Source organism: Canis lupus, chromosome 5 (genome assembly GCF_011100685.1).
Source record: "Canis lupus familiaris isolate Mischka breed German Shepherd chromosome 5, alternate assembly UU_Cfam_GSD_1.0, whole genome shotgun sequence".
NCBI lineage: Eukaryota > Metazoa > Chordata > Mammalia > Carnivora > Canidae > Canis > Canis lupus.
In genome coordinates this window covers 708,136-721,970 of record NC_049226.1, presented here as the reverse complement: position 1 = coordinate 721,970, position 13,835 = coordinate 708,136, and the positions used below count along the sequence as shown (strand labels likewise).

Sequence of the window (13,835 nt, the reverse complement as noted above, 5' to 3'; positions counted from 1 at the left end):
CCCGGGAGCAGGCTGCTGTCGGGGGTCTGCGATGGCTGAAGGGCCTCGACCTGGGGGCAGCCCCTGCTGGCCGCACCGACAGTCCCGCAGGCCGCCCCCCAGGGCTCTGGCCCTAATGGGCCACAGCTGCTGCCTGACACTGGGCTCTACCCAGTGAAGCGGGACCTTCCTCCTGTTGTCACCTTACGGGTGGCCTGTCCCGCGCCGAGACCAAGGGCCGTGTGTCCGTGGGGCAGGGACCCTGAGGCCCCACTCTGGGAGCGGCCTCGTCGTTCATGGCTCGTGTCGGTGCCCCCGAGAGAGGCGGTCCGTGTTCTTGTTTGGAGGCACAGCCGCCATGGTGCCCGGGGCTCCCAGGCTGGGCCCCCCTGCCCGGGCTGTGCGCTCGCCGAGGTGCGCGGCCTCCCCTACACACAGAGCGCAGGAAACAGTCCTTGCTTAAACCCTAAAAGAGGAGCAATGATGTAATCAGGTAAAGTGCCCGGTAGGTATGTGGACTGTGTGTGGGGGGGGTTGACTGCTGTGCCCGCCCATTCATTCGCGGTGCCCCCAACCTGGGCAGAAAGCTGCGGCAGGGAGGGCCCTTCCCTTGGGCCTGGGGGCCGGGGGGTGGGGGCATATTTTGGGGTCACCCCCGACTCCACCGGGCGCGCTGCTGCAGAAGGACCTGACCTGGCCACTCAAGAGCCGGGTCCACACGGTGGGGGTGTGTGCCGTGGCCTGCGGCCGGGTCCGAGCTCCTGCCCCATGAACACTGACCTCCTGGTGGGGGCATCGGCTTAGAGTCCGCGGACCGGGGGAGGGGAGAGGGGGAGAAGAGAGGGGGAGGGGGGCTCTCACGGGCGGGCGGGGGGTCAAGGGGCGTTGCAGGGGGCTGGGGTGGGCGGGGGACGGGCCTGGCACCGCTGGGAGCTGTGGATACCCAGTAAGTGGAGTTTAGGCTGCTCAGTGGTTGGTGCCCGTGCTGACCCCCCGCCGTCTCATCCCCGTCCACCCCACCTGCCACCCCGCCTCTGCCCCCCACGCCGTCCCCCCCACTGCCATGGCCCCCCCCATGCCACCCTGCCCTACATGCCATCCCCTGGCCCACCTCAGCTCCCCCATCTGTCCCCCTGTCCCCGCCCCCGTCTGTTGGTGGCGCCGTAGGAGGGGACACCTGCCTCCACGGTTACCGGGCACCTGCTGCAGGCGGGACCCCGCGGCGCCCCAGGGGCTCAGTGACCCGCGCCCGGCCCTCCGGGAGCCCCCTGAATGCTGGCAGTGGCCACCTTGGGCAGCGCCTTCCCCACCTGCACCCTCTCTGGTCCAAGGCCAGGCGGCTGTGGGCGGGCATGAGTGTCCGTGCAATGACAGTGCGCTCAGCCACGAGTCACCAGTGGGCACAGCGAGGACAATGGGAGAACCTTGGAAGCGTCCCCTTGCCCCAGCCCTGAGAGCCGGTCAGGGCCTTCGCCTTCCCTGCGGGCGCTGGGCCTCATGTGGGGGCTTGCTGTTCCTCTTCTGCTTTGCGGTGTTGCTGGCCCTGCCCGAGCTCAGGGCCACCGGCTCCGGCTGCTCCCCCCGCCCCCGCCCCCCTGCTGGGCCGGCTCTGCGCTCCCCTCTGTCCTCCAGCCCCCCTCTGTCCTCCAGCCCGGCCGGACAGGAGCCACCTGCACAGGGCTCTGCGCCTCAGCTCCCGCCCGGACGCCGAGGAGGACACAGTGACTTTCCGGAGACGCTGCGCGCCTGGCAGGAGCATCACTGCGTCCCCAATGCGAATCCCCACAGGACAATGGATAGAGGTTCCTTTGTTGTGACCACAGCAGCGTCCTGATCTGCCTGCGGTGATTAAAGTGTAACCGGGCTGCCGTTTAATTTCATTCCGAGCCCTTTCCTAATTGTGCTGTGTAGACATCTTGGTCCAGGAGCACTCCCTGCCGCTCAGGCCCCGTCGGGGGCTCCGTCCTGGGAGCTGGGCTTCTGCTGGGGAGCGAGCTCCGGGGCGGCCTGTGGGTGCCCGTGCGCACGGCCGCCCTCCTCAGGGACTGCTCTTGTTGTGACTCGGGAGGCCTCTTCCATCCTCCCATCTCCTGATGAAGACGCTCCAACTGCATCTTCGGGAAGACGAGCCCCCCCTGCACCCCCTTCACGAAGGCTGGTGATGCACTTGGCCTGCACTGACGTCGGCGCCGACTGAGGAGCAGCTGCCCTGTGTGCAGAGCTCTCCTAAGCACCCCAGACCTGACCCAAGCCAGAGGGAGGGGCCGAGGCCTCAGGTCAGGGGCGGAGTTTGCAGGCGGAGCTGGGGCAGAGGAGGAAGGCGAGGCTTGGGGGGAGGCCAGCAGGGCAGGGTGGGGAGGGGCACCAGGCATGAGTGCAGCTAGGGGGTGGCGGCCGGCAGGCAGGTGGGGTCCCTAGCGGCCTGAGCCCTCTGCTCTCCGTTGGCCACTCGGCCGGAGGCTCGAAGCCCGTCTGCGGGGGGCCCCTCTGGCCAGGCTGCGCCTGCCCTGGAATTGGGAAGGGCCCGACAACAGGTCGTGAGGCCTACTCGACGCCGTCAGCGGAGAACCCCCGTGACTCCGTTCCATCTTCTTGGCCCCAGGAGGACAAATAAGCATGGATATGGCCTGCAGGTCGGAACAAACGCACTGGCCTCTGGGAGATGAAGGGGTGGGGGCGGAGTAGGGGTGGGCTTGAGACCGGCTTCTGTGGCCCTTACAAATCTGGGATCCCTGGAGATTGCAAAATAGGGACAAAGGAGAAAGGGTGCGGAGTCGACAGGAGGTACATGTGTTGAAGTTGTCAGGGAGGACCTACACGCTTGCTGCGTGAGTGTGAGTGTGAGTGTGAGTGTGCACACGCACCGGGTGTGGGCCGCCAGCTGCCGGGATGAGCCGGGGGGAGCAGGGGCTCCCCATATTGTCTGAATTCTTGATTAAAACAGTAAACATACTTAATTTAAAGAACTGTCGGGATCCCTGGGTGGCGCAGCGGTTTGGCGCCTGCCTTTGGCCCAGGGCGCGATCCTGGAGACCCGGGATCGAATCCCACATCGGGCTCCCGGTGCATGGAGCCTGCTTCTCCCTCTGCCTGTGTCTCTGCCTCTCTCTTTCTGTGTGTGTGTGTGACTATCATAAATAAAATAAAAAAAAAAAAAAAAAAAGAACTGTCAGTGGGATCCTGGCTTCTGGTTGAGACTTCTGGAGGGCGTTGTGTTCCCTTTAGAAAAGATTTTTCAAGTCTCAGGTCAAAATCCATTATTTGTTCTAAACTCGGTGTGTAGGTCACAGACAGCATTTAAAAATGAAACGACAAACATTATATGGTTTCATTCATTTGGGGAATATAAAAAATAGTGAAAGGGAATAAAGGGGAAAGGAGGAAAAATGAGTGGGAAATATCAGAGAGGGTGAGAGATCATGAGAGACTCCTGACTCTGGGAAACGAACTAGGGGTGGGGGAAGGGGAGGTGGGCGGGGGGTGGGGGTGACGGGCACTGAGGGGGGCACTTCACAGGATGAGCACTGGGTGTTATGCTATATGTTGGCAAACTGGACTCCAATAAATAAAAATAATAATAAAAAAATAGAAAAAAAATAATAAAAATACAAAATAAAACCGAAACGCACACAAACACAAAGCTGAGCGTTATTTGGTGAAATAAGACAGATTTAATAAGCACGTTGTGCTTTGTGAGGTGAAGGGCCAGCTCTGGGGTCAAACACGGTGCTTTGGGGTGTGGCTGCAGACCTGCTCCTGCTCAGCCGGTTCCTGGGATTCAGACGCTGAGGGACCCCCTGTCCCCCGCCTCCAACTCTCTGGAGCAAAGAGAATAAAGGCCCCAAAGAATCCTTTTTTTTTTTTCTTTTTTCTTAATTTTTTTTTCCTGGTCCGTTGGACCCAAAGCCGCGTTTCTCCCTCTTTTTTCCCAAATGCGCTACGTGCTATGGGTTTGTTGAAAAGGTGCTTCTTACCAGCAGCCTCGGGTGCTATGGAGGCAGTTTTCTCTGCAGAACCGAGAGCTCCCCGAGGGCAGGGCTGCCTCCCCCGCAGAGCTGCGTGCTTGTCCCTCTGCCTGCAACATGGGAACCGGGGATGGAAAGATGCGGGGCCACCTTGTGAGGTCCGTGCAGGAACAGCGTCAGGTTTCCTGTTGACCCAATGCAGCATCGTCAGCAGTGAGCCCCGAGAGCCCACGGGCACAGGCTGCTACTCACAAAACGCTCCATGCGAACGCGCGTGTGACCCGGCGGCAAGCCATCGCGCGGGTCGTCCTGGTCATGTTTCTTCTCTGTACTTTACAGTCTCTGAGGTCCTGGAGCCTGTGACCCGGAGGGACGACCCTGAGTGACAACCGGTTCCTACAGATGGCGAGCGACTCCCTGCGTGGTGTCCTTGAATTCCAGCCAGCAAACCCGGAGCCCTCAGCCCTCCCCGCCTGCTGTTTATCACAAGGTCCCGCAGTGCGAGGACCCTGCCCCACGTCAGCGCAGCGCCGGGTACGGGACCACGAGAGGCTGCCGCTGCAACCTCGGCCTGTTCAGCTGCACACCCTGCTTGCCCGACGTCTCCCAACAACCACAATAAAGGCTTTGTTCTTGTTTTCCTCCTGCCCCTTCTGGCTCCCGACAGACCCTGGTACTCCCCGGGTGGCCCGCTGGGCTGGGGCACACGCCTCCGGCTCGGGGGCGAGACGTTACCGAATGTCCCCTCGGTGGCAGTGGCTGCTGGAGTGTGGGCCTCGCCGTGCCCGATGACAACACACCCCGGGGTCACCCCCCAGCCAGGGTCGCCATGTGAAGTGAGTAGGCACTCAAACCCCCCAGATTACTCCGGATTCGTAAAAGTAGACTCCAGCCATTTGGAGGTGCAGGTCTCCCCCTTGCTAACAGGCCTAGGCCTGCAGGGGACCTGTTCTACGAGCACAGCGGCCCCTTGGACGGTGCTCGGGCTCGGAGTCCGCAGAGCGAAGGCGGCGGTCGGCGTGATCCTAGGGCCTCCTGGGCGAGTCCGCTCCAGACCCGCAGATGGTGGTGGTTTTCGGGGCTGAGCACGTGCAAGGGCATCAGCAAGGTGGGGAGCGACTCTGCAATGGGTCAAGCAGCGGAACAATGCTTTCAGACCTTTTCCAGAAGATTCCGGGGCACGTGTCGGGTGCCGCCCGCAGCAGCAGCTCGCTCTCTCTCACAGAAACGCCGCTCATCCTCCCTGCAGGGGCCAGTGGGAAGCTCCTCGGGCCCGTCCGCTCCAGCGACGGTCACGTTGGAGGCTTCGTGCGGTGAGAACGACTTGGCGGCAGGGAACTGTCATCTCGTTTCTGAAGCTCCGGGAGCTCGCCCGGTGGCCAGGGCTCCTCCCGCGGGTTTGGACACTGTGGCGATCTGTTGGGAGACAGGAATGTCCCGAGACAGCAAGGGAAGCGCCTAACGTCGCAGCGAGCCCGCTGGCCCCAGCTGCCCGTGGGTCTGCGGTGGACCCCAGCAGCTCCCGCCGGGCGTGTCCTGCGAGGCTGTTTCTGAGCTCGCGGCCCGGATGGCCCGACCGCGGGACGGCAACGACACACCGCATATACCCACGTCTGCGAGTGGGCCGCGCTGGGAGCTGGGCGGGCAAACTGATTCCATGCAGAGCCGCCCCTGCTGCTGCTGCTCCGCGTGGCCGGCATCTGTGGCCGGCCCTGTGATGTCATCATCTTTTTTTCTTTAAGATTTTATTTATTCATGAGAGACACAGAGAGAGGCAGAGACACAGGCAGAGAGACACAGACACAGACTGTCCCGACCTGGGGACATGGCTCAGCGCGCCGGGTGACGGGGACACGGGGGCCTTGTCGGGAAGCCGCGCCTCCGTAGCGGGCTGTGGAGGGCACCGAGCTCGCTTTCCTGATGAAAGGCTTCAGGCGGCAGCAGGCCGGTGGCGGGCTGTGCTTGGCCGCAGGTGGCAGGTGCCCAGGCCCCCTGGGCGTGCTGGCTCCTCGGAGGGTGGGGCTGCGCTGGTGCAGGAGGTCCTTGTTGGGGACCCCAGGCTGCAGCCTTGCTGCGGGGGGCGCCTGGACGCGGGAGGCTTGGGGGCGCCGAGGGCCGCGTGGGGTCGCCTGGGGCCACCGCACTCCAGCTTACCTTCCCTGAGGCTCAGCCTCTTCATCCTTATCTCCAAGGATTGTCCTAAAACTTAAATGAGATTAAGCAGGCGAAGCTTTCAAAGTGCTTCCCTCCATCAGGCTCATCAAGGACGCTGCTTAGGAGCAGGTGCCGCATCCCTCCGCCCCCCCTCCCCTCCCAGCTGGTCCCGGGCAGGTTAGAGCCTGATGAGCAGTGCTGACCCACTACTGAGGCAGGAGCCAGGGCGCAGCTCCTGACCCCACAGGTGGGGCCAAGGCACCGTCACGAGCGGCTCCTAATGGTCCAGGAGGGGACGCGAGCGGCTCGAGGGGCAGGTGAAGGGGAGCAGTTGGATTATCCTCTCTCTCCTCCTCTAGAGAAACGTGAGATTTCTGGCCTGGAGGACAAAGTTCCCCCCTCACAAAAAGGAAGACAGTTAAAGCTTCCTTCTGCTGCAGGGTAACAAGGGGAAGATGCCCCTCCCCTCAGGAGGTGGCCGCTGGCTTTCCCCACCCGAGCAGAGCAAGCTTTCCCTCACTGCCGCTGGCTCACTCATCCCGAGCATTCATTTTCTTTCATGAGCAGAATTAATGACTTTAGCCAATTTCTGGTGCTCGTGAAGTGGTGCCTTTCATCACCAAGGTTAACAGCTCCCTGTGGCAGGTCCCTGCTCCGCTGGGACGGATGACGCCCCCCGGGGGCTCAGGGCAGCCCGCACCCGTCCTGCTCCTGGGACACCAGATGTGTCCTCTTCCTTCAACCCACAATCTCTGCCCCTGTTAGTCCTCCAGCTTCAGGCTCGCCTCTCCCAGGAGTCCTCCCCGATTACAACCACCCTGTGATGTCATCATCTTTTTTTCTTTAAGATTTTATTTATTCATGAGAGACACAGAGAGAGGCAGAGACACAGGCAGAGAGAGAAGCAGGCTCCATGCAGGGAACCCGATGTGGGACTCGATCCCGGGACCCCGGGGTCACGCCCTGGGTCAATGGCAGGTGCTCAACTGCTGAGCCCCCCAGGTGTCCCTGATGTCATCTTCTTAAAACACTTGCACGAGCCCGTGATGGGGAGACAGCCAGCCCTGTGGGGCCACGCTGGGGAGCTGCTGACCAAGGCCCCTCACCCAGGGAAGGAGGTGCGTTGAAGCGTGTCGCGGGTCACGGCTGGAGCCAGGGCCTCCCCCCGTCCGCTCGGGGTCTCTTCCTGCAGCGCAGTGCTTACTCCGGGGCCTGGCCCCTCGCAGCCCGCTGGCCCGATGCAGCCCGCTGCCTGCTCCTGTGAATGCGATTTTACTGGCCCGAGCCCTGAGCATCCCCAGTGCACTGGCCGGGCTGCTGCGTGCGATGCCGGCCACGCGGAGCAGCAGCAGCAGGGGCGGCTCTGCATGGAATCAGTTTGCCCGCCCAGCTCCCAGCGCGTTGGCTATTTGCGGTGAACCGTCCTGACGCTCAATCTCCACCAAAACGTTCCCGCCCTCAGAGCCGGGCGGTTGAGTCTCAGGGTAGCCGGTGTCACCGCGCTGAGAATCAGGCCGTCAGGGCACCGTGTTTGGATCCTGGGTCAACCCGGTGGCCAGTGGCTGCACAGCAATAGAATAGTAAGAGCAGCAACGGTTCTATCGGCTCGGCCGTTATCATGTGACAGCCTTGGGGTTGGGCTTGCAAAATACATGATTTCATTCTCACAGAAATATCTGGAATGTGGGTATTTTTATCCTCATTTTACAGATGCTGAAACTGAGGCTCAGAATAAGTGGTGAGCCTAAGGACCATGTTCACCCTCTAGGAAAAGAAGAGGATATAGAAAACCAGTAGCAGGGGTCCCTGGGTGGCTCAGGGTTGAGCGCCCGCCTTCAGCCCAGGGCGTGACCCCGGGGTCCTGGGATCGAGTCTCGCGTCAGGCTCCCTGCATGGAGCCTGCTTCTCCCTCTGCCTCTCTCTCTCTCTCTCTCTCTCTCTCTCTCTCTGTGTCCCCCATGTAAATAAATAAAATCTAAAAAAAAAAAAAAAGAAACAAAACAAAACAACCCAGTAGCCTAAACGGAGCTGAGTGCTCCCCCCACCGTGTAACCGCAGTGCGGAGCTGGAGACGCGAAACATGGTGGGGGGCCCGGAAGCTCCTACCCGGTGTTTGCAGGTCCCCGCTCAGGCTTCCGTCACCACAGGTCCCCAAGGGGCAGGCAGGTGTTTGGCTGGCGCCCCGCTGCCCCCAGGAGAATCGGGACTCAGTGCTGCTGAGGGGCAGAAGGCCCTGGGAAGGCGGGTGCGAGTGTCTGCTGCTTCCCCGCCCGCGGACACGCCGGGCCTCACGGGGCTCACGCTGCATCCACGTCACTCCCACGCGCTCGTCGGGTCCAGTCGCTGCCTCCAGCCCAGGGGCCAGGCCTCCCCCCCCACCCGCCCCCGTCAGTCCCAGACATGGCTGCTTAGAGCCTGGCGACCCATGCACTGGGTGTGGGGCTGCCCCTTCCTAGGCTGCCCAACGCATCCCTGTGGAGGAGGATGCAACAACCACAACGACAAGAAAACCAGCCTTCCAGCCGGGGGAGGGGGCGATTTCAGAGCTGACTGGTGCACGAGGGGGGGTTAGATTCTGAGGGTGGGGACGGCAGGCCTTGCCCCCCGGATGGTGGACCCAGTAGCTTCCTTGGCTGGATGCGCGGCCCCTGCTCTGCGGCTCGTGGGAGCGGCTCCTTGGGCGGCGTGCCCTCGGGTCTGCTTCACGGGGGTCCTCGCTCTCCATCGCCCTCCTGCCCCTTGGAGTCATGGGCGTCCTCGCTCGCCATCACCCTCCTTCCCCTTGGAGCTGGGCATGAGGTAGCTGGTCCTTCCTAGGGATGCCCAATTTCAACGTCTCAATGAGGGGGTGCGGGCCATGGCGGGGGGAACTGCTCTGCGGCCTTTGCAGCTCAAGTTGCTACAGACTGGGCTTCAGGCTGCTCTGGAAACGTCCCCTTAAAACCCAGATTGGCTCCTGGTCTATTTGTCTCTGAGCATTGCGATGTGCAAACGCCCACAACCACGATGTTTTTGTCTAGAATTTTTGTGTCTTTCATGCCCTGGCCCCTTTAGCTCGGTCCCCCCACCCAGCTCGTGACATAAGGGTGAGCGCGCTCATGACCTCCGGGTGCTTCCGGGGCAGAGACTGCATCTTCTACGGGGAGCTCTGTGTAAAGGGACTCGACGAAGGCCTGGGGCCCTACTTCTATTTTCCCTTGCAATTCCCACCTTGAAGCCTCCTCTAGGGCCACTTCCCTCCGGGGTGCAGCACTCTTCCGAGACTTCTTGGCTTTGTGAGGACCTTCCCCGAGCTGCCCGGCAGTGTGGTTCCCACGCGCTCACATGCCCGCCCGGCCTGGGGGATGCCACCTCTCCCGGGGGTACTTGGGGGGGTGAGGGGGGTAGTTGGACCATGCCTGCACCCGATGCCTTCCCTGCCCCTCTGCCCACCTCAGGAGGCCGCAGCCCAGCTGCCCGCGCTCCAGGGGTGCTTCAGCCCCTCACAGAGCTCCGGCAGGTCCACAGTCCGGGTCCGCGCCGTGTGCACCCCGTCCGATCGCAGATTGCCACCGGGGAGGTGTGTGGGGCTTCTCGCGGAGACCTACCCAGTGGCCTGCACGGCCCCCGCCTGGGGTGGCCCCTCAGAACTGCCAAGCCCCATGCGACGGTCCCGGTTGCTCCGTCTGGAAGAGGCTCAGAAGATCATTCTGCTGCATCCTGGGGCCGTTCCAGGAATGAAATGAGATATGGGATAAAGTGTGATGATATTTGAGGTTATCGTTAACCTGCTTTCCCTCCTGGGAAGCCCATTTGCATTTTAAGCAGAACTTGCATCGTCCAGAGCCAGACGGAAAGGACTCATGTTGACGGGGCACAGTCCAGGCACCGCGCCGGCCGGTATTGGAAATGCGGGAGGACAAACGCGGTAACCTCCAGCCCCTTTGCCATCACCCTTTAGAATCCCCTCCCCGCCCGAACCCATCCTTCAGGATGCTGCCACCAGGCTCGCCCGCTGTGCTGGACGCCCCTCCAGGAAGCACCGTTCCGGGGGGCCCGGGCCTGGGGCTAGTAGGCTTTCCCCGGGCGCCGCCCCCCAGGAGCACCGTGGCCGCCGGAGCCCCTCTGCATGCGGGACGGAGGGCGGGGGGCGGCCCGGGCATGCACGGCCTCCCTGCCCGGTGCTGGCTGGCTCGGCGGGCTGCGGGGAGAACCAAACACCCGGGGGGACACCGTGAGGGTGCCACTGGCAGACGTGGAGGGCTGCGCTCTGCGTGCGGGAAAGGAGGCCGAGCATGCGGCGAAGCGGCAGGAAAGCCCCGTCTCCCTGGGCCTCTCCGACCGAGGTGGGATCCGTCCTCGGGCCCAGGCCTGGGAGCCCCTCTGGGTGCCAGAAGTCAGGCCGACCTGTAACAAGCTCCGTTTAGGAAGGACATGGGGCCATTTTCTGCATAAAGTGGCCCTTTGCCCAAGTGATTCTATAATACAATGACAAAAGGTACAAATACGGAAATGAAATTCCCCGAATCCTATCACGGCGAGTGGTGTTGGCGGGTGTCTGTGGCCTTCCTGACCTCTCTCCACGGACACCCACAGAACGACAGGGAAGTCACCTCTCAGACGTGGAGTCATACTCTTTATGGCATGTACCCCCCGTCTCCCCCTTAGTTTTTGTGGGGCATGTCTACCTTTGGCAGCTGGGACACCCGTGTGAATCTTCAGCTCTAGAAACTTCTACTTTTGTAAAGAATTCTTTTGCAAGGCAATGGGGGTTGTTAAGCTATGAGCGGAGGCCTGAGCTTTGTCCGGTCGGAAAGGTTCCCGTGGGGCATCCTCCTCTGTCCTGAGGGCTCCGGGCCCCACACCTGCCGGTGTCCTGTGTGCGAACCCAGGAGCCCTGCTGTGCGGGCCAGTGAGCACCCACTGGGGGCTGGAGGGGGTGGGAGTCTGCACAGGTGACGCCGGGCTCCCTTCCAGTGCCCACCTGTCGACGGGCAGAGGAAGTGCTTACCGAAAAAAAAAAAAAAAAAAAAAAAGGAAGTGCTCACCGGCACTGTGGGGGCTCCACCTGAGGGGTCCCCATGTTCGGTCGGCAGGGGTCACCGAACCTGGGCCAGAGGCTGTGGACCTGGGGCCGGAAGCCAGAGGTCCGGGTCCATTTTCCTTTGATGCCCTCGGCCCAGGCCCCGGTGTCTCAACAATTCACCCTCCTGTTGCCAAAGGACTGTGGCTGAAAGGAAGCGCGGACGTGGTCGCCTCCTCGCCTACGGTCTTCAGCAATTCCCCGTGTTCCGAAGGGAGGTGTGTGGGGCCTGTGGGGCCCGGTTCCAGAACCTTCTCTACCCGTAGCCCCCAGGGAGCCGTGTGCGGCTAGGAGGAACTTCTGCAGGCGACCAGTTCTCCCCTGCAGGCCCTTCGTCCCTTTGGGGGGCCCGCACGGCCCCTCTGGCCACGTCCCAGCCCTTCTGACGGCCAGGCTGAGATGCTCGCTCTGGGGCCTGTCGGGCCCTGCCTCCTGGCCCGAGCTGGGGATCACCTGGGGCCCTGGGCTCCAAGGCCCGGACTCCGCTGGACTCATGCAGTCGTCCCAGTATTGTGGAATGGGGTTCACTGGGGTCATTATCTCCTCTCAGTGCTGGCTTGGTGGGGGACCCATGTGCTCCCTGAGGAGAGTGGGGAGCAGGGACGGCTCCGGTGACCAGGTCGGGCTGGGCGGAATGAACTTGACCACCCCATGCCGGGTGGCTGGGACCTGGGGGTGGCTGTGAGGGGCCGTCGGGGTGCCTGGAGCCTGGCTGGGGGGCAGGTGGTGGCTGTGAGGGGCCGTCGAGGTGCGTGGAGCCAGGATGGAGGTAGGGGGAGGCTGTGATGGGCTGTTGGGGTACATGGAGCTCGGCTGGGGGGCAGGGGGTCTGTGAGGGACCTCAGGTCGTGGAGCCCAGCTGGGGCCTGGGGGCAGCTGTGAGGGGCTGTCGGGGTGCGTGGAGCCAGGATGGGGGGCAGGTGGTGGTTATGAGGGGACATCGGGGTGCGTGGAGCCCGGCTGGGGCCTGGGGCGGCTATGTGGGGCCGTCGGGGTGCGTGAAGCCAGGATGGAGGTAGGGGGCGGCTGTGATGGGCTGTCGGGGTGCGTGGAACCCTTGGCGCCCTGGTCACGGCCCAGCGCTCTTCCCCGTGGTCTGCAGACCCAGACTCTGGCACCATGTGCAGCGGGCCCCGTGACCTTGGGGGAATCGCTTTGGTTTCTGGGCCTCCGGCTTCCCGGATGTGCAAGCAGCAGTGAGGCGAGTGCACCGGGTCATGGCACCCACGCCCTGCGTCTAAGGGGCCGACCCAACAGTGCCTGGGAACTTGGCTGAGGAGCTTCGGCTCCTCAAGGGCAAGGCCTCCAAGCGCGCACTGAGCGACCAGGTCTTAGCAGGTCAAGGAAGTCTATGCCTTGACACCATCCACGCTGCCAGCCTGGGGCCCCGGGCTCCCCGCGTCTGCAGAGCTGCCTTCTAGGACGCAGAGGCCTGGGGAGGGAAAGGAGAAGGGGGCAAGGAAGGCAGTGCCTGCGCCCCACGGAACTTTGGGGGAACCAGGGCCTTTTAGTCACCGGTCAGGGCCTCCCCTGGGGCTCACAGGAAAGCCAGAGTGACAATTGCACAAGCCAAGGCTCCTTAGCTGCGTCTGTCACAGCCCCTCCCCCTGGGGGACAGAGCAAGGGAGTCAGGCTCCTGGCCTCCGGGCCTTACCCCACCTCTGCCCTCTCTCCATCCCTCCCCCCCACCTGCACAGCCAAGTCTCCCGGGTAAGGGGTGCAGCCTACTGGGTGGGCCTCCACCAGGGGGGTTTCCCAACCTCTTCAGGACATCTACAACCATGAGAATCCTGGAATCTCTGGTTGATATTCCACAAAGCCTAATAAAAAATTGAGTTTCGATTGGCGTTAAGGCTGTAAAGGGTAGCTGACGTGCCAAGGGCTTCAATACGAGCTTGAGTTGTGGGAACTTGGTGCGCTTATGTCATGCCTAATGGCGACCCCGATGAGCACTCGTAACATCCACTGAGTTGTTTTTTTTTTTAAAAAAGGAGACGGAGCAATTAAAGATGATCCAGTAAACAATTCTTTGCAACATCAGACAGACGGAATGCAATATTAAAGGTCTGGAATGATGGGGAGGAGAGGCCTGGAAGCCACAGGCTCCTTCCTCCCTCATCTGGGAAGTGAGGAACCTACACACAGGACGGGTCAGCACAGGCCAGGGGGGTGGGACCTCCGGGCCTCTGGTTTTTCCTCGACTGTGTAGGACACGTTCTAGTGCCCGAGCACGTGACGCCTGTGCTTTTTGGGGCTACAGAGACTCCAATGAGCAGCGCAATCAAGGTTGGGCCTGACTCTCGGGCCGCAAGGGCACTTCCATGCCATTGCCAAGGTCCAGTCATTCCCCAAGTGCCCTGGTGCCTTTTTGGGGAGTGTGCTCCGATGAAAACGTCATTCTGCGAGAGGGTTCTACTCTGCTAACGCCCTGAGCTCTCGCTGCAGAGGTTCCAGAGTGCGGTTTCCCCAAGTTGGGTGTGAGAGGAGGACTGGCGGCCCCGAACCCTGCCGAGGGGGGAAAGACGCCCGCTACCGAACGTATGGACGTCCCGGATGCCAGGGAGCGGATGGCCGAGAAGTGTATTCTACCCCGTATGATGGGGTCTGATGAGCGGTGAGGGCATGGGGGTGAACAAGGTGCCAGGGGCCGCTGGGCGCCCAGGGGTATGTGCGCG

At 62.3% G+C, this 13,835-nt stretch overlaps 2 long non-coding RNA genes across 2 annotated transcripts; one reads left to right on the top strand and one right to left on the bottom strand.

The window, feature by feature from the left end:
• The first annotated feature begins 2,316 nt into the window (after positions 1 to 2,316).
• On the top strand, positions 2,317 to 4,582 carry LOC111095764. Its single transcript, XR_005359008.1, has 2 exons — positions 2,317 to 2,612; positions 4,284 to 4,582. It is a non-coding gene; the product is annotated as an uncharacterized LOC111095764 (long non-coding RNA).
• Positions 3,631 to 4,689, bottom strand: LOC119871770. Its single transcript, XR_005359007.1, has 2 exons — positions 3,954 to 4,689; positions 3,631 to 3,797 (listed from the first exon to the last, which is right to left on the bottom strand). It is a non-coding gene; the product is annotated as an uncharacterized LOC119871770 (long non-coding RNA).
• Positions 4,690 to 13,835: the final 9,146 nt, after the last annotated feature.